The following is a 21,335-nucleotide window of genomic DNA, read 5'->3' as shown; positions in this document are numbered from 1 at the left end:
AGTAAAAAGAAAAGTAAAATTAGGGGAAGTACAGGTAGCTGAATTCTTGGCAGTTGATGTAATTTGAATGTTGACTACCTTTGTGTGTTTATATATGTATAGAGGGGAGGCAGTTTCATGAAAAATGCAAGAATGAGTCTATGAGGTGAGATATGTAGAGATTGTCCTTGAGACCCGGCTGTCTTAGTTAATATTGGATAGCTGTAACTGGTGATTTCACATTCTTTTATACTGGAAATCTTTTACTCAACAGGACTGGATTTTCCTAAAAAATGGTTGGGGGGGAGTGGGTTTTTGGGGGGTTTGGGGGTTGTTTCCCCCCCCCTTAATGTTTTTTTTGTGAGTGTCAGTGAGGCTTGTAGCCTCTAGAAGATCAATTTTGGGGGATATTTCAATGAGCAAAATGAACAAACACACCAATTCAGTGGGTATATAAAATTGTATTGTAGCAAACTTTTTATCCTTCATTCCAAGTCTGTCTCAAGCTGGCTGCAACACAGAAACATAGAGATCCTCCCGTCTATTTCCAAACTCATTGGTTACTATTTTTTGCAGGATCTCAGCATGCGTTATTTCACATATGCGTACATGCTACCAAGTGTATGAATACATAGTACCTTTTGGTTAATTTTCTATGGAAAGTCAAGGTCTCTGAAGAGAATTTATTAATAGAGCTGAATGGAATTAGAAGCTGAAACACAGCAGTGCTACGACAAGGATAAATTTATACCAAGGGCAGCTCCAAAATGATTTGCATAGCTTCAGTAGTTTCCGCTACCTGGAAACCTCAAGAGGCTGAATAATATTCTTACCTACTTGCAATTTATAAGGCCATGGGTATCTCTAATCCACAGCTTTCTCTTTCTAGAGCTATGTTTTCTATTTTTGAGTTTGGCTTCCTGCAATATTTGTGGAGGTAAGTAGGGTTTTTCCTGCAACGTCTTCGGGCGTGCCTGAAAAATGTTTTCTTTTGATAAAGAATTTGTGGTTGTTTTTTGTTGTGGTGTTTTTTTTTTTTTTTTTCAGAGCAGCCCTCACTATGGAAACTTGTTTTCAATTTAATACTGATAGGAAGCTGTTTATTTTTTAAAAAGTTACAGAGTAATACTTTTTTTTTTGATAGCTACATCACGAGTGTGGTTGGCTAACTTGCCTAAGTAGGACCATAGGGTCAGGGTGAAAGTACTGAAAGTTTGGAGGTCGGCATGCTCCCTTCGTGTGGCCCCTGCTGATAGTGCCTCTCCAGAGGGGTTTTGCTGAAAGCCTTTCCCTGTGTGTCAGGCAAACATCCTACTGATGAATTGGTGGTGGTGAGAAACGCTGGATCGCACTTTTTGGACAGTGCGGTTGTGCGAGCTTCCTGATGTGGCCCCAGTATCTCATCTCCTTTCTGTCTGCCTTGTGCTGGAGCTGCCTGACAGCGTAAGACCGCTTCTAGGGATCCCTGCAGCGAGGAGAGAGCTGGCTTGCCTGATCCTTCCATCCGTTCCTTATACAGAGAAAGAGATGGGGTGGGAAGGGATATACAGATGAAAATCCTGGCTGGAGGGCCTGGGCAGGGCTGTGCTGCAGCACTTCGTTTCCAATTCTGTCTTGCACCTCTCCCACCTGGTCCTTAAAAATGCTCCCGTGGGTGGCCTGGCCACAGACAACAGTAACCATTGCCTCCAAGGGTCCCGTTGGTGTTGCTGGTTTTGATCTCTCCTTCTGGCTGCACGGAGCCTGGGCTGCAAACTTCAAAGTGCAGGGCTCCTTCTTTGAGATAGCTCCCTGCGCAGCTGTCCAGAAAAAGATCATCTATTCCCAAAGGTATTTTCTCTGACTTTATAGAAAAGGCCTTGGTCTGCTGCTGCTTCACTAGGAATGAGCTGAAAACCTTTGATATTTGAAAGCTGAGCTGTTATGATCAGATACATAAATCACATGGCTAGCTGATCGAAAGTGTTCAGTGTTAGATAATATTGCTGAAAAATGCTTCACTTTCTTTCATTGTTCTTTTCAGCAGGCCTGTTCATGTAGTCTGTGACTTCAGTTTTGGATTAGGTAACTATAAGAAATCCTATACGTATTAAGTTTAAGCATCAACATTTGCTTCTCATGAATGATCTTCAATGTTTGCTTTTAATTTACTCTGGATGTCCACACTGGCAAACTTATTCTGCCAACTATTTATAAAATATGAATGCAAACAAACCAATCCCTGAGGTTCAAACTGAAAAGTTTTTGCAGACTTCATTGAATTGTGTTTACTTTCTATTTGCCTTGTATTGGTTTATTCCCTTTTATGAAGGTGCTGGGGCAGTAGCTTGGAACATTTTCCCGCCTTCCCCCCCCCTCTTTTCTGCTCTGCAGCTCAAGAACACTGGGGAGAGTATGGAGGAACTGTGACGGAAGAAATCAATTTCCTTTTCCTTTTGTCCAAAGAAACTGAGTTATGGATTTCGTGAAAACGTGCAGTCTGAGCTGCCCTGTGCTTTCTCCCATTCCAAGCATTGATATGGAGTCTATGGACTCTGTACCTGTCCATGCTTTCCAGGTTGCTGCCATGAGATATTGAGTAAGAATTAATGAATTAAAACCTCAGGATCTTTGTTTTATGAAGAGAAAATCAACACAGGTGTAACGAGAAGTCAGTGGCAAACAAATAACCTCACTTCTTAGTCTTGAAAGTTGAATGATTCTGTATGTATTAGCTAAATAAATTACAAAACAAATGTGCTCAGGCACTGCATCCAGAGGGACACCATTTTGCAGCTAATTTATTAATTGTTTTCACGTTAGTTGGCCTGTCAGAAGAGCTACTTATCTCCTGCATGATGTGTTATCGTTCTTGCTAGATGCTGTTCTCTGCTAACAGGAATAATGTTTTCCACGTTTAAGAATGAGATACTGTAAAGCCTATAGAAATGAACAGCCTGGCGCTGGGCAAACACCATTTGCCTATCAAACAAATGCACCTTTTCATTTTTTATGTCATTGGTTTAGGTTAAGCTTTCCCCTGATGGCTCATGAGTGAACATTTCGGCGTTTAACGTGAAGGAACAAGAACAATTAAAGCGCAAGGTGCTAACGAAGGCCAGCTCTCACGCTGGGCAGTGCAGCCCTGCACAGGAGGCAGATGTTTGTACCGCTGAGTCAAGAGCTGTTTGGGTTTTGTCCTTAAAGCTCCAGCTTCCTGAGTCAGGTGAACATATAATTAGTGCAAGGCTTGGCTTTTGTCTTGTAATTGTGCTGTTGGAAACCCGAGAGCTTTGCATTGTTTCAGTGCAACTCCCTGACTTGAATGCTGGGCAGTAAACCTGAAATACAGTGTCAAAGGGTTGGTGGGTTTTTTTCCCCATCATGTGTGTGCTGGGGCTTAAAGGAAAATACTGTGCATTCCTCGACTTGCTGCAAAATCATCAGAGCTGGCGTGCTGAGTGTAAACAACCCTGCACAAAGCGCAGCAGGGTGTGCTGGGGGCCGGCTGCCTCCTGCACCCAGCCTCGCGGCAGCACCACGGCTGGGACCAAAGCAGACGGCTTGTTGCTGTACCCCATGCCAGAAATGCAACAGAGCTTTATTTCAGAAACAGGGTTTAAGCCTTGCCCTTGGCAGCTCTGTTCAAAAGGCACTTTCATTTAAATGATCAGGAGCAATATTTTGGCCATACTAGCATCTAGATCGCTGCTAGAAGTGTCAAGCACGAGGGGCCATGGAGCCAAGGTCTCACATAAGACCTACATGTGAATGTAGTTTGCATAGCAACTAGGTGAAACTCTGCTGATTAATTCAAAGTGTAGTAACTGGCAGCAGTTCAGACTCAGAAGACCATCCAACTGTTATTCTGTTGTTTGGGGTTTTTTTGTCTTTATTTGTAATCATTGCTGGCACAGTAAAGGAATGTGGATTCTTTCTTTTATTTTTGCTGTGTAGCCTTGCAAGCCTCTTTGCATAAAGCGGGTCTGCTGATTTCAAGTGAAACACTGTTCACTGAAGTGGTAATCTTTTATTTGCTTCCAAAGAGGTGTAGACGTAAATAAATTAATCCTGAATTGCCAGCTTACTGTTGTATACGATTTTGGGTTTTACACACTCGCTGGCAACCCTCTGTTCGAGTTCAGGCACGCTCCTCGCAGTCATGCCTGCGTGCCAAGGAGTTCCTGGCTAATACCTGTCAACAGAAACCCTCGCTCTGTGCAGGCATCGTGAGTTACCAGTTCCTAGACTGGCTCAGATGAAGGGATAGTCTTTCACCTCCCTTTTCCCCTATTAATTACAGGGCCGAGTCCTGAATGATCCAGAGCCCTGTTAGGAGAGGTGGCCGCTAGGAATGGAATGCTGTTTGCCCATCACTCTGAAAGCATCTCTCTCCACCTGAGGCTTACGGTTGAAAATAAAAACCTTATACATCCTGAATATTGACAACAGAGATGGGCTAGAGAGAGGTGTGCAGAAATAAAATAATTCTTTCTCTATTTCTGCTGGATAAGTTTTAATTTTTTTCCCCTCTTTATTATTGAGCTACAAAGTTTTTGAGGATACTTGTGAGAGTTGGAAATGCTTCATCCTAAAACTTGCCTTTGTTAAAGGAGGCTCTTGATTGCATGTCCTCCCTCGGATGGAAATTGGATATTTTGAGTGTATATTCAACATTTTTCATTCCCCTGCTGTAAATTTCTCGATCAATTAATTATTTGGGACATTTGTTTTAGCACTCTTTCTACCAGGTCATTGACCTCTCCACTTTAAGGCTAGAACAGCTGATGCCATTTGGGTCAGAGTAGAGCTGTCCCTGTCAGCGTAATGACTTCCCTGGTGCTTACCGAACTGAAAACAAATCACAGAGTATCTTCTGCCTAGCAGGTCCATGTTTATGTCAGTGTAGAAGCCTATTTTGGCACAGAAGCTGTTTTACCATATACACCTATTAAAAAAAAATTTTACTATTATAGTAAATTTAGGTGATTTAACCTAGCTATGAAAAAAATCTCCACTGTTAATGAATTTCTTAAAACACAAAGATTGGAAGTTAGGAATCTTGGAGATGGGTGGTTTTTTTCTGGTGTTTTGTTTTTTGTTTTGTTTTGTTTTGTTTTTTTTTAAAAAAAACCCTCTCATTGCAGAGGGGATCCCAAAAAATACTACTCTAGGACTTCTTAAATGCCTAGAAACCAAGGAAAACAAGTTAAATTATAAAAGCTTGCATATGTAATATACCTGAAGTGCATATTTAATATAAAAGTGTAGGCACAAGCGGATTGTTGTGATTTTTGGACTTGAATAGGTTTGGCATGCTTTGTGCCGGTGGTGGGAAAGGCGTGGGGTTGGATTGAAGCTGTAGTAGAATATGGAAGGTGAGAGTTCTTTTTGGAAGGGCTGACTTCTAACATGGGCAAAGGAGGTGGCCCGGAGCTGAAATTACAAAAGAAATGCACATCAGCTGTGAGTGGCAGGGCGGGAGGTCAAGGCAGAAGGACAACAGCAGGAAAAGGCATGAAACCAGCAAGCAACACTTGGCTTGTTGCGAGCGGAGTTCCCAGCACTTTGCTGAACAACAATGAAAAAAGGGAAAGCAAACGTTCTTGGTGATCCTGACATAAACAACAAGGAATGTAAAAGTTTTGCTGAATAACTTTAGGCGTGTTTGATCTTAAGTCCTGTTTGGAAGGATAACTTGAAAGGTCTGGTTTGGGTGACATAAAAAATGCATTTTGGGAATGGAGTAGTGATTGGAAATGCTGTGCAAGTGCTAACAGAGGTCCACAAGATACCTCTCTATGTAGGCCAAAGGGTGTGTGTAACTTCAAAATGAAGTGTGTAAAAGAGAGAGAAAGGGACTGACTTTGATACCTTTTTCTGCTTACAAATAATGGCCTCAGTATAAAGCCTGTTTATCTTTACTTCTTCACTATGGGCCTGAACACTTCCTTCACAAATACAGTTGGTCAGGGTAATATAAACTATTTCTGTTTCTCCTTCCTTGCTGTTTGCAGGAGAAATAGTTCGTTTGTGGGTTTTTTTTTTTTGTTTTGTTTTAAATAGACTGTAGGTATGTGATTAACTTCATGAAAGAAAACTAAGACAACTTTATTAATTTTTTTTTTTTTTTGTGTGTGTGTGTGTGTGTGTTCCCCCTCTCCCCCCCCGCCATTTAGCTCTTTATCTCCTTGGAGAACAAGCTCCAGTCCTGGGACAGCTGCAGTTTCTCTTGGGCCAACCCTACGATACAATGGAGCAAGTCTGAAATTCACTGATTTTTTCAGAGCTCAGATAGACCTTACTTAAGACAAACTACTTGATGCCTTCCCAAGGTTTCTCTGCAATGTTTGTGAAAAAGAATTGAAGTTTACAGTATGTGTGTGCACTGAGGCTCTTTTTTTGATTAATGAGTAGGAGTGTCTGGTAGAGAATATGACTTCAAATCATAGCAGAAATTTCCATTCCCTTCTTCAGCAACAATGTTGGAAATGTTCATAGTTTGGTGACTGCTTTAAAAGATATCTTGATTGCAGAGACAGGCATATTGTGTTCCTTTGAAGAAAAAGGAAGAACAGAAACTTGCTTTGTTCTTCAGATAAGACAGTTTCTATTCTCTGTCCTTATACAAAGTCTGGAGCTGTGGGCTGGGAGGAATCCCAGGGACCGGTTAATCTGTGCCTGTGTGCTGATGTGAGGTCAAGTGTACTCAGCCCTCCCTAACACATGTTCTGCTAGTGCCTGCTCTTGAAAACCTTCAGGGATGATTTTCCAGTCTCCCTAGTTAGTCTAACTTTGTGTTTCATCTATTTCTCAGTGCCTGCAGAATTTCCTCCAGTATTTAAGTTGAGTGTTAGTTATTGCAAATTAAGCTAAAGTTCTTGTTTTCCTGTTCCTAGCGGCCATGAAAAATAATTGCTTGCTGTCTTCTTTTAGTTTGAAAACTGATATTATATCTGCCTCTAGCATTATTTTTTTTTCTTAATCAAATATGGCAGTTGTTTTTTTTTCCACCACTTCTGTTTTGTTGTCTTCTAAATTTCCTATGTGAAATTTTGTGGCAGTAGAAATGGGGTCTAACAGATCAGACAGAGTTTTGATTAAATTTTTTTAGAGCTGTAAACTGGAGATATACACTTAGAGTGTAATTAGAATATATTTACAGCTTCCATTCTGGATATCCAAATTCACTCTGTCCTTTCCAGAGCCCTCCTGCATATCTTTCACTTGGTTTTCCTGCACCCCTCCCAAAGTTGAATTTTACTCTAGTGTCCCTCTGGTGTAACGTGAACAGCTGCTCAATCAAGAAGGCAGAGGGAGAGGCTGCAAAACGCTAAAGGGAAACTAAATTCCTTAGCAGCTTTTTGACTCCTGCGTAAAGGTAAACAAACAAAAGTACAGGAGACTTTCCTGTGGGATGCAGGAGGGGCTCAGAGGTGTGAACACCAGTCAGACCATTATGATCATCTAGAAAATGTCACCTGTGTTTCCTACAGCCATCTCGGTTCTCCTGGCTGAGATAGGGCAGGAATGTTTTCTTAACACTTGTTGTCTCTTTCTAAAGACTTCAGATGATTGATAATATCATGTTACCTATGTGGATTGTTTAATTAAATACTGCTGTGGAAAAAAGTGTAAACATTATCTCTGGTTTAGGATCTCCCACCAGTCCTTGCCTTTTGTTCAGCTCCTTTGCACCCTGTTCCAATCCAATGTCCTGTGCTCCTTATGGGCATTCAGCAGCAAACATATTTGCTTTTCCCCACCACAGGTATTTATTAAATCAGCCAAAAGGCCAGGAAATCCCCCACCGTATCTGTGGTCAAGGTTTATCATAAAGTTTTAACATTTGTTAGTGATCCACCTCAACAGATTCCAAGGGATGTCTGTTGTAAGTAAAGAAAATTGACTGAAATGATATTCTTTAAGTGGCTGTCTCTTCAAAACAGCATCTCTTGCTTGTTCATCCCTGTGTCGCTGTGGCTGTGAACAGCAGCTGTAGCGAGAGCAGAATAATTTAAGAATTTTGATTACCCTCCTAAGTGTTGAACTGAGGAAAATATTTCATTTATGCTGTGTGAGTGGAACAGCCAGTTTCTCTCCCAAGGAGAATAAGCACAAAGCTGAACTGAAATTACTCATTGTTTGTTGCATTTGCATTCAGCAGGAGAGCCTGTGCGTAGAGGGCCAGCGTTGCTGAATCACTGATTGTGGTTTGCTTTCCTACAATTGTGAGAGGTGATGAGTATGAATAATGCTGAGGTCTAAATGTGTATAATTCTTATGCTCTCTTTATTCTTATGGATATGTGGGACCTTGCCATGTCAACAGCAATTCCTCCCTCCCCCCCCTTCATCCCCATCAGTCATTTCTAAAGCTATTTGCATGTGAATCCCTGTGGGCACCCCTTGCAACACTGGGGCTGACCTGCTAAAAGTAGGTCTCCTAGGCTTTCAATCATCTTGCCACACATAATAGCTAAATAATCCTGCCTGCCTGCAAGAAAATGACCTGCACACTGAAGGAAAGGGCAGATGAAGGTTCTTACACTGAGTGATTGCTCAATAAGCATGCTGGTGCGGAGCAACAGATCACAGGAGAGCTATGAAACTGCTCCCATCTTTCTGATGTGCAGATACCACCCAGTAAAGTGCTCAAGGTATTGACTGCACTCGTTGTGTTAGGAAAGGGTCCGTAGTGTCTACTCCCCTGGAGACTCCTCTGCATTACCCTGCTTCCTAACATGTATCTCTGCTGGCAATCACAACTGGTTAATGAAGTTAATTCTTCACATTAGGTTAGGTGTGTTATTAGGTCTTGGACGTTAGATAACAGCACCTGACAACTATGCTAACGTATGGCTGCAGAAACCTTGTCTGAAGGCTCACAGTTGGTAGCACAGCATATTGTAGTGTGGAAGATGCAGGTTTCAGATGAGTAACATCAGACAGTGTCATGCTAAACACTGTCAGGGATTTGGAGCTCTTATTTCTGCAGAAAGTGGAGTTTCACCCACAGTGTCTCATAACTTTCTGCCACAGGTAGCAATGACAAAGCAGCATTGCGGCATTTGTAAAGCTGTTTTCGCTTAGAGGATGGTTCTGTGAGTGCAGCTGTTGCTGGCATCTAGAATGGCTTGACATTACGTTAGGCAAAATGGCGTTCGCATAAGGTGTAGGGGAAAAACCTATGAAAAGCAGTTGTTGTAGGAAATGCTGTTTGGAAAGGCATATTCAGATTCGTTCACATACAACATAATACTCTCCTTGTGCTGAAGCATTTACTTGTGGTTGTATAATAAATATAGGCTTACTTGGACAATATGTAGTGCTATCTCAGCAGGACGATAACTCATAATATGGAGCAAAATAACTAAGGATGAGCTGATAGTTTTATATACTGCCCTTATCAAACTTCCTAGGCATTGCACAATGCAACCCAGTAAATAGCATAAGAAGTTAGGAGCAGTAGCAATTGTATTTTTTCACTTTCCTTTTAATTATAGGGTTGATGAGTTCTTGGAAGTTTTAGTCAGTGCAATGTGCTCCTGGTCATCTTCCAGCTGAGCAGTGAAAGTCAACAAAGCTTATTTTTCAAAGTGTTCACATAAATATAGCCTTGGTATTGTTTGAAATATTTTGACAGGATGATCCAGCACATCGTTGTCTGGGTGCAAATGATCATATGATGCACAGATAAAGAGAAGGGGAAAAATAACTCATTCTACTTTTTCTAGACACATTTACTCTTTATCTCCTCATGGAGAAGCCTCTACAATCACAGAACTGCAGGGGGGAAAAGGCAAGCACCTAAACTTTGAGGTTACTAAGCCTGCTATCACTACACCTTCTGATACTAAGTTTTCCCCGGTCCTGAATGTTGACCCTTTTCTTCTGATACCCTCTTTTCTGCTGGGACTTCCAGACATTTTTTTCATGACACAATTTTGGCCAGATCTATTGACTGAAGTAATTGGGGGTGGGTTTTTTCCTCTTGTTCTCCCAGTTCACCTATCTATCTTAAAATATTTTGAGAATTTTAACCTTATTAGGAACCAAACTGATTTTTCTAAAGAGTCCTTATGCTGGTCGTAGAGAGCATTTTGCTTCTGTGACTTGAGAGTTGTTTGATAAATTGCTTATTCATGTCAGCTTAGGCTCTGGAAGTGTTCTTATAAGAGTTTAACTGATGTCTTTGGCTTCAGCACTAAAAACCTTGTAATATTCTTGTAAATGAATATTCTCTTCCTGAAATAAGTACCTCAGTATTTTTGGGTGGGTTTTCTGTGGGGGTTGTTTGCCATCATCACTGGGGCATGAGGCCAGCTGTTCTGCTCTTCTGAAAGTAGGATTTCTGAAAAATAAAGTAAAATAATTAGAAATTATTAAATTAGTAATAATGTTGCTGATTTTTTATCTTTCTTCTTCTGCTAAAACAAATTGCAACACATTCATGTAAGTAAATGTAACAGTTTTGGGTTGGTGGTTTTTTGTTTGGTTTGTTTTGTTTTAAATAATTTGGACTGCTGATTTTTCCTGCTCTGGGCATGGCCTGGGAGAATAGAGACTATTGACTTAAGGATACTTAACGTTTCACGTGCAAATATTCTCATTGACTTCAAAGAAAGTAACAACCTATGAAAGTTATAGTTCTGTTTAAGTCTTTGCAGAAAGATGGTTATTGTTTGTATTCTTTGAAACCTTGGAGGGTACAAATTCCACATCCTTCCTGGGCAAACTATTCTAAAGCCGTACTATACCCGCAGGTAGATGTCACAGCTTTTTTTTTTTTTTTGCAGCAATGTTAGTCCCTCCTTTTTCTGTTCACACCAGAAATAACAAACAGATTGCAGTAACCAATGTATTTCAAGACCATTACAATTTTTCAAGTTCTCCATTCCCCTCCTTGTTTCCTGCTGCCCAGTCCCACAGTCTTTTTTTTAAATTAAAGAATTAGGTGCCTGCCAGGCCTCATGTGCTTTATCCTACTTAGGACAGGAAGACATACTGGGTGTTAGCTTGTGTCTATTAGCATCTCTTTCACTGTGGTCAGAACAGTAAACTTCATATCTCAAATTCAGGTGTGGGTTTTGTTTCTATGTTTAGAAGCTATTCTTTAGCCAACAGAGAACTGTATAATTGTTAATTATTTCTAGAAGTAGCTGGTAAAAATTAGAATGAACTAACAATGTATTCCAACAACCAAGACTCAGTCCTTGGAGCATCCTTATTGAAATTCTTCTGAGGACTTAAATCTATGGAGAAAAATAGTGGGAGAGTAGATGTATTATTTACAATTTAAGAACTGTTTCCTTGTTTACAAAATTATATGTTTTGTGGTAAAAGGGGAAAAAAAAACCAGTCCAAGAGATAAAGAATAAGTACTGAATGGTAAAACCTGGTATTTTTTAACAGCCAGTAAACCATTTTCCTTCTGGTCGTCTTTAAGGAAGACAATATTGCTCTAAAAATACTGGAAATGTACCCTACTATTGTTTGTCCTGTTAAATGAGGATATTGAAAAAGAATTAATAAAAGAAGTATTTTTCTGTTTCATCGATATTCTACTAAACATAGAATGTCAATCTATAAGACTGCCTAGACAGTATGAAAAGACAATTGGAAAGCATGGAGGACCTTTATGCTCTTCTGCTTTGAGAATCTTCTTTTCCTAACTTTAACAAAATAAGGTAAAAATTAATGGATTATTCTTTACTTCCTGGTGGGAAAAAAAGTGTTTATAACATCAAAGACTACAGGAAAAAAAGTCTACTGTTTCAGTAATGTGGTGTTTGTGGCCCAAAGGAACTAAATTGATTGTCGAGTGTTTTGTGGGTTGTGATGTTTTTGTAGGTAGTACCTGGAATCTTTTCTACAGAGGTTTTTCATTCTTCAGGTTATATGGTAGAAGTAGTGCATCCATTTTACAGTCCAAGACCAGATGCATGCTTTTGTAAATATGGTATAAATATGTAGACACTTTTCATTACCTAAGTTGACAAAACCTACCCAAATTGCTGAATAAAATGAATCCCAGTCAGAACTTTTCAGGCTTTGCATTTCTCTGGCGAATAACCGATTTCCTTTCATTGGAAAGACCTGATATGTGCAAAGATCTTCCTAGGACTCTGTGCTTTCTCCCAGAAGAGATGGGTCTGACAGAGAGACTCAGGAGACAGTGCAATGCCGGATCTCCTCTGGAAGAAAGCATGACCTTCCTTTGTGATTGAAGGAAGTGGTTCCTGTTTCTTTCATGATCTTATGTGCTGTGATAAGATTGCAGAACTTAATAATCATAGGAGATAATAATAATCTTAAGGTTTCTTGGGTATGGGTTACATAGTGAAAGCTTGAGTTCTGCAGATGCAATTTGTCTCTAGTAGAGAAGGAGTGGTGATCTTTAAAGAAACGAGCGTGTGGCAACTTCATCCGGTATGGGACTAAAACAGTGAAGGGTTGACATGGCTGGTCTGATATTGCTAAGCAGCAACAGGAAGCTCATGCTTTCACTGCTCATACTGTTTGATGATGAAATAAAGGGATTTGAAACTGTGATATGAATAAAAAATGTGTAAGTGATATTTCTAAAATTGACTCATGCATCAAATGAGAAATATGGAAAACTGATTTCCAGAGCAGTGTCTCCAAGAGAGAGTAGACAACAGCTTAGGAAATGCATAGATGCTTGCATTGCTGCCATCCGTGTTGAAGTTGTCCTGCAGTTAAATACAATGCTCTGCTTTTAACTTAAAGCCTTTTGCCAGAACAAAAATTGAATGAATTGCAAAAATAAAAATGCCAAGGTAGCTTTAATTTTCACGTAGACATAATCTGTTGCTATTGCTGTTTTTTCTAAAGACCTTAAAATATGTACGCAGTGAATGAACTAATCTCCTCCATTGACAAGATGTTACTTTTTTTTGCCTTTCAGAAGCGCAATTATATCTGACATGCAGTAAATCAAATGCAGAAAAATTATTAAATTAGGCTAAGTGATTTGAAGGAAAATGCTAATGAGGCATTATACTTAGCATTGAAAACATCTATCCAGAGCTTTTGGATGCAGATGTTAATGTATATGGAGACTTACACGCCTAAAGACTCCTGTTGAAACCTGTTCTGTCTTTTACTTGTAGAAGGTTTTATTGTTGATAAATGTATTAATTTGGTGTACTTTAAACTAGACTAAAGAGAGAGAATACTGTTAACAACCAGGCTGTGCTCTCTGAAAGTCCAATAAAAAACTTCTAAGCCTTTTTTAAAAAAAAAAAAAATTTTTTTTTTTTAAAGACTGTGTGTGAGTCTTGGAATGCTTTTGTTCTTCTGGAAAATCTACCTTTGCCAGTAAATGTTGTCATTTATTAAGAATGATCTCACTGTTTCCCTTTTTCTCCAGAGAACTAGTTGGTGTTTACCGTCTTCTAAAAGAGTCTCTTCAGTTGTCTTTTATTTCTACTGAATTTTCTGTCCTGTAAAGTGACAGTAAGTTACAGAAATGTTTAAAGCATTATCCTCTTTATCAATGAAATGTCATTTATGCAGATCCTCCTCAAAAATGTGTCCTAAAGTAACATCTGTGTTCTTTTTCTGTTTACCTCTGACTTTAAGCACGCTTTGATACTTTCAAACTTTTCTTCACAACCATAAAATAATAAAGCTAGAAGTAATTCTTTTTAAATCAAAGCTAAATGAAAGATGAAATGTTCTTGTAGATATTCTGAAAATAAATTTTCACCCCCCAACAAACTCCAGTTATCATAAGATTCGCAATAAAATGTTAGCAAGAAGACATGTAAGGATGAATTCAAGGACTGATCATGAGTTGCCGTCCAAGCTAGAAGTTACCCTAGACCAGTCCTCCAATAGATTCTTATAATAAATACATTGGAATACAGTGGATAATCCTAACTTATTTTAAGATAACAGTTGCTCTATCTATATGGTGTGTTTATCTCTGACCTAGTCCTCAATGACCTAGTCCTACATTTTTAAATTAGGGGTAGCAAGGTTTGTTACTTTTTTTTTTTTCTAAATATTGCTGGCAATAGTCTTTCAGCACCTTTTGTATGGTTCCCTTGCAAACCCCTGGTGCCTCATGTAGGTGTATAGCACAATAGCAGATTGTGGCCATGTCCTGAAGGACTGTTTTCTCTTGGTAATGCTTTGGAACTGTGGTGAAGACGGACTCTTTTGAAGAACAACACCTGAAAAGGAAATGCATAGCATATATCCTATGGTTAGCATATATTCCCTATGGTGAATAGTCTAAGAAGGTGGTAAATTGTAGGCAAAAGCTTGATGCCAGAGGACCATGTTTATAGGTAGGAGTAAGGGATCAGATCTTAGAAGGAGAACAAGTAGAAGAAGGATCTGCTATTGCTGCTGAGAACTTTTTTTTTTTAAAAAAATAAAGCTTTCCTTTGAATTATTAGAACCATAGAGAAAACAGCTGCTGCTTCTCTTGAATATCAGTGTTTTGCATCTAAAGCCTGACTCCAGCTTTGCATGCCCTTTCCCAAGCATGCTGGAGGACAAGGATGTTTGTTTTGAAATACAACAATAATCTTGCCCCCACTTTAAAAATCGTTTTCATTTAACTTTGGCTTCAGAGGTTATGTGCCATTTTTATCCACTTACTATAATGTCATCTCATCAGTCTCTCAATGCAGAAAAATCAGAGATCAGGCTAGGTGTCTCTCTTACTTGGTGTTCAATATCTAGTTGATATGGACTCATTATTAAATTGTTTTACGCAAGAAAAGTGGAAAGCAAATAAGTACAATACAATGGAATCTATTACCCTGAAGACGTGGTGTGTGTGCATTTTCCTCTTTCCCCTTGTAGTGCAATGTGAAAGTATGCTTGGAAACCACAGTGATGGGATACAACAAAAAAGGAAAACAACTCAGGGTAATAGAAACCGGTTCTCCTATGACAAAGAAAAGCAGGGGAAAGTCTGCTAAAGCAAACATCTTGGACTGTGACAGCAGAACTTGAAAGACTGGACCTGCTTAATGACAGTCTGCAAGTCCTTTGCTGAATGAATTTGTACGAAGCGCTAACGAAGACAAACAGCCTATTTAGGCATCGCTGGAAAGCTCCCATTCAGCTAGCAGCTGGCATGAATGTTGTCAGAAGACATAAGCAAATGACAAATAACTGAATATGTGGAAAAAATGAGATGACAATGAGCTGATTTCTCATTAGCACTTCTTTTCTTCTTCTTTAGATATTATAAACACATTATTCAGGGTTGGTTGTACGGGCCTCGTAAATGCCAATAAGTCGCTGCTGAAGCAGCGTGCAGATGGGAAGCTGCTGCCCGGGTGGAAGAACAATCCCCCTCCATGGGAGCCAGGCACTTTGCATCCCGAGGTATTCGCAACTCTCTGTGCTCCCGAAGTAACTTCTGTGGGGCACAAGAAAAGCAAATCCTGTGTGAACGGGGTTGCTGTGAAGTGCTAACAGACTTTCCTTGCTCTGATTACAAAGCAATCCATTTTTATGAAAACTAGAGGAAGGATTACTGTCAACATTAGGGCTGACAGAATACTATAACGTGTATTATCAAAGTAGAACAGCCTATTTTTTTTTCCTCAGTCTTCACAGATTTTGTATATTCTTTTTCTTTGGGTAATGGAAATGATTAAATAACTGTAAATTAAAAGCAATGAAAAATGTTACAGAATTGCCTGGGGAGGCCTTCGGCTGCAGATCAGGTCTCTCAGCAGTGTGTAAATGGCCCTAGACTGCGGTGCTTTGGGTTCAGCTTCACATTCAGCATGAAGAACAGGATCATTTTGTACAATAGTTAATTTTGCATTCTAGAAATTAGAATCCGATATAAATGGGACTTTTGCAGCTAAACTATAATGTCTTCAAGTGGCTGAAAGCTGTCCGAGATTTGGTGTTTGGTTCCAGTGTTTTACCTCCCTTCCTTCCCCTGACCCCCCATCTCTATCAGACTTGCCATGCACAGTCACACTTTCTTTTCAGTTTGGTCATTGATGTAAATTCAGGTGGTAAAAAGCAGACAAATCCCACATTGGTATTGTGTTGAGCTGCTTGCGGGTTTCCTAGCTTCTTTACTTAGAGCAAGAGATTGGATTGGGCTACACTTGCCCATGATATCCATATCTGATGTTTGACTTTAATGGGAGTTTAAATCCTAAAGCAGAACGTGGGAGTTTCTGCTTTCTAAGCTCAGGTGGTCAGTCCAGCTAAATATGACAATTTTTCAATTCTTTAGGAATGAAATATTTGTGTTGTATGTGGGGTTTTTTTATTTGTTTGGGCTTTTTGTTCCTCCTCCACCCCCCAAAATCACTGGACAATTGGTCTCAAAGTGTTTTTCATGTTATATTGTAGGTTGTCCAATTTAATACGACTGAAAGGGTGTGTGTGTGTGTGTTTATATGTATATATGTATAGATAGATACTTGTATGGTCAAAATGTTGGCTCTGCTTCCCTGAGGAGAGGATTACAATGGTCAACTGGTAGATCCGTTTCTTCCATGTGCTTCAAATCCACCACAACTGATTCAAATTATTAGTTATCCAGGATTTATAGTGTTATTTTCTCTCCTTGCTTCCCCTGTCAGCATAATCATCCATAGTCTTAAGTACCTACAGGCATTTGAAAATCCCACTTGGTGCTTATTTACTTTTTTGAAATCATGTTGAAAATATAGCCCTTAGCCTGTTTACATTTGTGAAGGATGATAATACTTTCTTACCTTTAATGGAAGAATTTTGCACACTTGGGGGAACTTGGGCTGCCCCAGCAATACCCAGCATCAGGCTAAAACACAGTCAAACAAAAGATCTATTTACTGGGGCTCCTTTTAGTGCACTCAGCCACGCTTGAGGGATGAGTCTCTTCCCCCATGTGATGGGAGGCACCTGCTTTTGCTGCCCAGTCATGCTGTGGAGGTGTTTATATTTCTCTAACTCTAAGGAGTTCAAATTTTACAGTAGAGCAGAGATGATGTAACTTCAGGCTGCTGCCAAAAGGCTCCTTTTGCCTGTCTCCTTCCCCATCTTCGTGCGGGTTTTTGTCTGAGCATTGAGCCAGCTGTGCTCCGGATGCAGCTTGGGGCCCTCCGCTCCCAAGGGGTGCCTTTCTTCTGCTGCTTGTCATATTTCCACCTACCTGCACAGAGGCTACCCACAGGAGAGAGGAACTCGGGCATACCTATTTGCACTACCTCATTGGCAGGGTCCTCTGCCAAGCTCCTCTTGCATTTGGATGGGTGCTGGTGCTGCCAGACCTGGTTATTGCAACTTCCCTTCCTCCTTTTCAAGTTGATTTTTCGACATGTTGTGGCCTTATGGAGACCTTGAATGGTCAGTGATAAATAAAGCAAAAGTCATAAATAAAAAAAACCACACCACCCAACGCCCCTGCAAAACACCCTCAGAGATAATGTATTTTCCTGCTAATGAGCCCAGTGTTCCTGAGAGATGCTAACTGGTGCTCTATTATGCGCTATATTATGTGGGGATTTGGACCTCTGCGTATTTCAGCAGTGTATGAATCCATGAATGTACATTGAATCAGCCCCTTTCTCCTCTGAGTCAAAATGCATAGCAACAGTTCATGAAAATAACATCTGCCAACAAGAAGCACGCTAGGCAGTAAAAGAAGAGCTATACTTCAAGCACTGAATTGGATCTGGTTCAGCCTTTGGTGCTTTCCAGTATGGCATTGAAACATACATTTTTTTTTGCACAGTGAATGCATAACATACCTTCATAATAAGTAATGGCAGTTGCAGTGTTACCTTTTTTAAGGATTCTCAGGTTGGTTGTGTGTAATTTGTAATAAAGCAGCTGTGTATCCTCACAACCTTTGCCGGTAACACACCTCACCTTGCCTTCACAACTTTTTATTGATCATAAAAATTGTTTAATTATTGCTCAATATTTTAGTACCTTGAAATCCAAGCCATACTGGCACTGTAAAAAATACGCTTGAAGTAATATCCTCTCCTTGGATAACTTGTACCCCATTCTGCAAAGACTGAAGAGTACTTTGCTTCTATTTAAGCAACCAGCTTCCCATTGATTTTAGAGCATTACACTCTGAATAGGAATTAGATGGCTAAATAAATATATTGGAATGAGTCTTCCAATATTATTCAAGAAAATAAACAAATGAAAGAAATAATGAGCAAAGGGAGGTGAAGATAGAGAAGGATGCATATGGGGTTAAATCCCTGCCTAAGATCACCTTTCTTTGCTTCCTGGCCCTGCCACAAATTGCCTGTATGTCCACCTTTTTAGCAAAATAAATTGATAATGTAGTTGTTTTTTTTTGATTTGTTTCTGTTTTGAGTTGTTTTTTTCTAATTTAGATTGCAAAGTTCTTCAGCTACAGTATCTTACTATTAGTATGTATGCCAGGTAGTACATCCCGGGGTCCTAATTTTGTTAAAGACTCAAAATAGTACTGTAATAGTGTTTAATGATGATCACGATGGGAAGATACAAGTTTAACACTACACATCTCAGATTAATTTTGAGAATGCTGCTTCTGTTTTGATGTGGCTGATGCTGATGTATTCCATCATTCTGGCTGGCCATAGCCACTTCTGTCATTGTTTTGTTTTGAAGCACACTTTTTACATTGTCTTCACCAAAGGAAAAACTCTTGTGCAAAGTCTTGGAGAATTACGCTAAGGGGAAATTATCTGAGGCTGGTCTCATCTGAAACACGGTACAGCATCTTGAATTCTGTAGGCTGTGCCAATGTGGTTGAGACTACCGGGAACTTCCCAGGTTAGACCTGTGATTTGCAAGCAGTTTGAGTGATGATCCAAAAGATTTAAATATCTCTAGGGTACAAGCACTGTACTAGCGTAAAATTATTGCTATAAGTTTGAGGACAAAAAGCATATATGAAAGGAAAAAAAAACTTATGAAGTGGCTGATTTTGGTGATAGAAGGATGGAAAGGCACATAAGCCTTTTATTGGAAATAAAACAGAAGCAGCAAACTTGAAGTTTCAAGATATAAACTCATATAGCCTGTCAACAAGAATAGCGCCATAAAGAATTTAAAAAAATAAATCTCTTCTATTGCAAGAACCCTAATTGTCTTTCTGTAGTGCATGTTATGTGATAAAGGATTTTCTTTTTTCTGTGTGGTCCCATTTGATTACAATGCTAGGAGTGCCTGGCCGCATTCCACATATAATTAATTGCAGCTTTGGTTTCAGATTGCAGCAGGGCCAGGCTGCCTTTACCCCTTGCGCTTGTTCACATCTTTAGATAGCTTTCCACCATGCCAGCTGGTGAGTGAATGGAGCCTTTCACAGCAAGCCTAATAGGCATGAATGGTTGAGTCATTGTCCTTCTTGGCTCTCTAGTTAATCTAGTGACAAACTAGAGCTGCTGCAGTTGACATTCTCTTTATTGCCTGTGTTTTCACCGTAAACACCGTGTGTAAAGGGATTTCATCTTTTTGCCAACTCCTTTCTGTTTCTTGCTGGTTTTGGAGGGAAAGTATTCTTTATGAAGAGGTACCAGTGAAAGCTGCTATGTGTTATGTTCATTTGTTTACTTTTAGTTTCCAGCAAAGCAGACAGTTGAATACCTTAAGTTCTGTCTTCAGGTTCAGTTTTCCAATTTTTTTATTCCTTCTGAGGTTCAATTCTCTTTACTCGCTTAAATGATTTCTGCATTGCATGTGAAGTTAAGTTACACCAAGCTATCACTTTAGTTGTTGCCTGCTTATAGGGATGTGTTTCTGAACTGTTATTTATTTATTTATGCAGTATACAAGCATAAATAAAATAAAAAAAAAAAGGAGGTCTATTTTCTTTCAGGGAAATGTTACAGATGTGAAAAAAAAAAAGATTTATTTTTAATACCCTTTTTGATAGGTGCAAAAAGTAGCAGAAAATTTATTCTAACTAGGAAATTCTGTAACAACAGAAAATGTCCTTTCTATGAGTAATTTTTAATTCCATAGGTATAAAACAATTTTTTTTTTCTAAAATACTTCTGCTATTCCTCTTATTAAATTCTAAAAGGTAAACTAACTTTAGATAGCATGCAGTAATAAAAAGTTGTCAGAAATGCAAATAAATTCAATGTAGTGTTTGAAAACCATGCATATTTTCATAAATGCTTTTGCTTGATCATGACATCCAAAAAAAAAAAAAGCTTTTTAAGCCTTTTCTGAGCTCAAGAAGGAAAGAGGAACATGTGCCAACTTTTCATTTCCCTGTTTTCTAGTTCTTTCAAAATCAAAGAAGGAAAAGTGAGTCAAAAGGGCAAAAGCAACATCCAGCAAAACTGCCCACTGACAATCTGGTCATTTATGGAGTGAGGATAAACAAAAATGCAGTTCTGGCAGTTGCTTTTCGTCTATAATGAATTGTGTGTAATACAAAAAAATACAACTCCGTGACCACTTCCCAGTCTTCCTACAGCAGAAAACTGTTTTACAATGAGAAATGCGGGCATTGTAGTAACCTCTTCCAGTAATGCTGGTGTGGTGTGGGGATGCTGTGGGAGCCCTTGGCTCAGATGGAGGGCTTTAATGTCCCTGAGCTGATCAGTACCACCACCAGTGTTGCTGGGGGGTAATTTCACGCTCCACCCTCGTTCAGCCCAGAGGAGGTGTGGAGGGAGCGGAGTACCCTGGGTAGCAACATGGTGATGTCTGGTCTGCCAGAGCGGCAGGATGCCTTCCTGACCCCATCGGAGAGAGGACCCATGCTATTTGTATATCTGTGCTTTGTTCTGGGCCGTCCTGCCCATCTGGCAATGGTGAAGTTTTGCAAAGGAAGATATCCTCTTTAACACTGAAAAATGTTCTTTCATGCAGCAAAGAGAACGAGATTGTCTTCAATAACAGTTCTTGTACACCTTCTGCTTCCTTGTTTTCACAATAAAACATCTTTCTGGAATCTCCCTGGGCCTCTGCCCATATCCGCAGTTATAAAGGAGCAATGTGCATGTTTCACAGTGCTTAACAGCCCCAATCGAAACTCGCATAATGAGATGCTGGAAGTTGTAGGGGTTGGCTGGGGCAGGGGCTGTCGTAACTGTAATGCAGAGGAACTGGGAGCAAAACTCTCATTAATGCTATAGGAAAAGTTTGCCTAATACCCTCCTAACCGTGCTGAACATCTTCCCCAAGAGATACAGTTTAATAGTCATAATTTAATTTGATTTGTATTAGCCCTTTTTGCCTAATTAAAAATGTATATAAAAAAGCAGAAGACAGGGAGAAAAGAACTGTTACGCTCTTCGGTATTTGGGGCTCACTGTGATATTTCACCAGTGCAGTAAGGGCAGGAAGAAAACAGCCCATCCTTTTGTAATTCTGCCACGTCTTGGGACACTTATCTGTCTACAGTGGTGATTG

General features: G+C 39.7%; 1 long non-coding RNA gene across 2 annotated transcripts; it reads left to right on the top strand.

The window, feature by feature from the left end:
- Nucleotides 1-351: 351 nt before the first annotated feature.
- Nucleotides 352-13,168, top strand: LOC142079448 (uncharacterized). Of its 2 annotated transcripts, XR_012672673.1 has the most exons (4): nucleotides 352-1,809; nucleotides 2,003-2,043; nucleotides 2,986-3,184; nucleotides 6,138-13,168. It is a non-coding gene; the product is annotated as an uncharacterized LOC142079448 (long non-coding RNA). The 2 variants fall into 2 exon arrangements; XR_012672672.1 differs by lacking the exon at nucleotides 2,003-2,043.
- Nucleotides 13,169-21,335: the final 8,167 nt, after the last annotated feature.

This window comes from Calonectris borealis, chromosome 2 (genome assembly GCF_964195595.1).
Source record: "Calonectris borealis chromosome 2, bCalBor7.hap1.2, whole genome shotgun sequence".
Lineage (NCBI taxonomy): Eukaryota > Metazoa > Chordata > Aves > Procellariiformes > Procellariidae > Calonectris > Calonectris borealis.
Note: the sequence above shows the minus strand (reverse complement) of the source record. Positions and strands in the feature narration are given on the sequence as shown.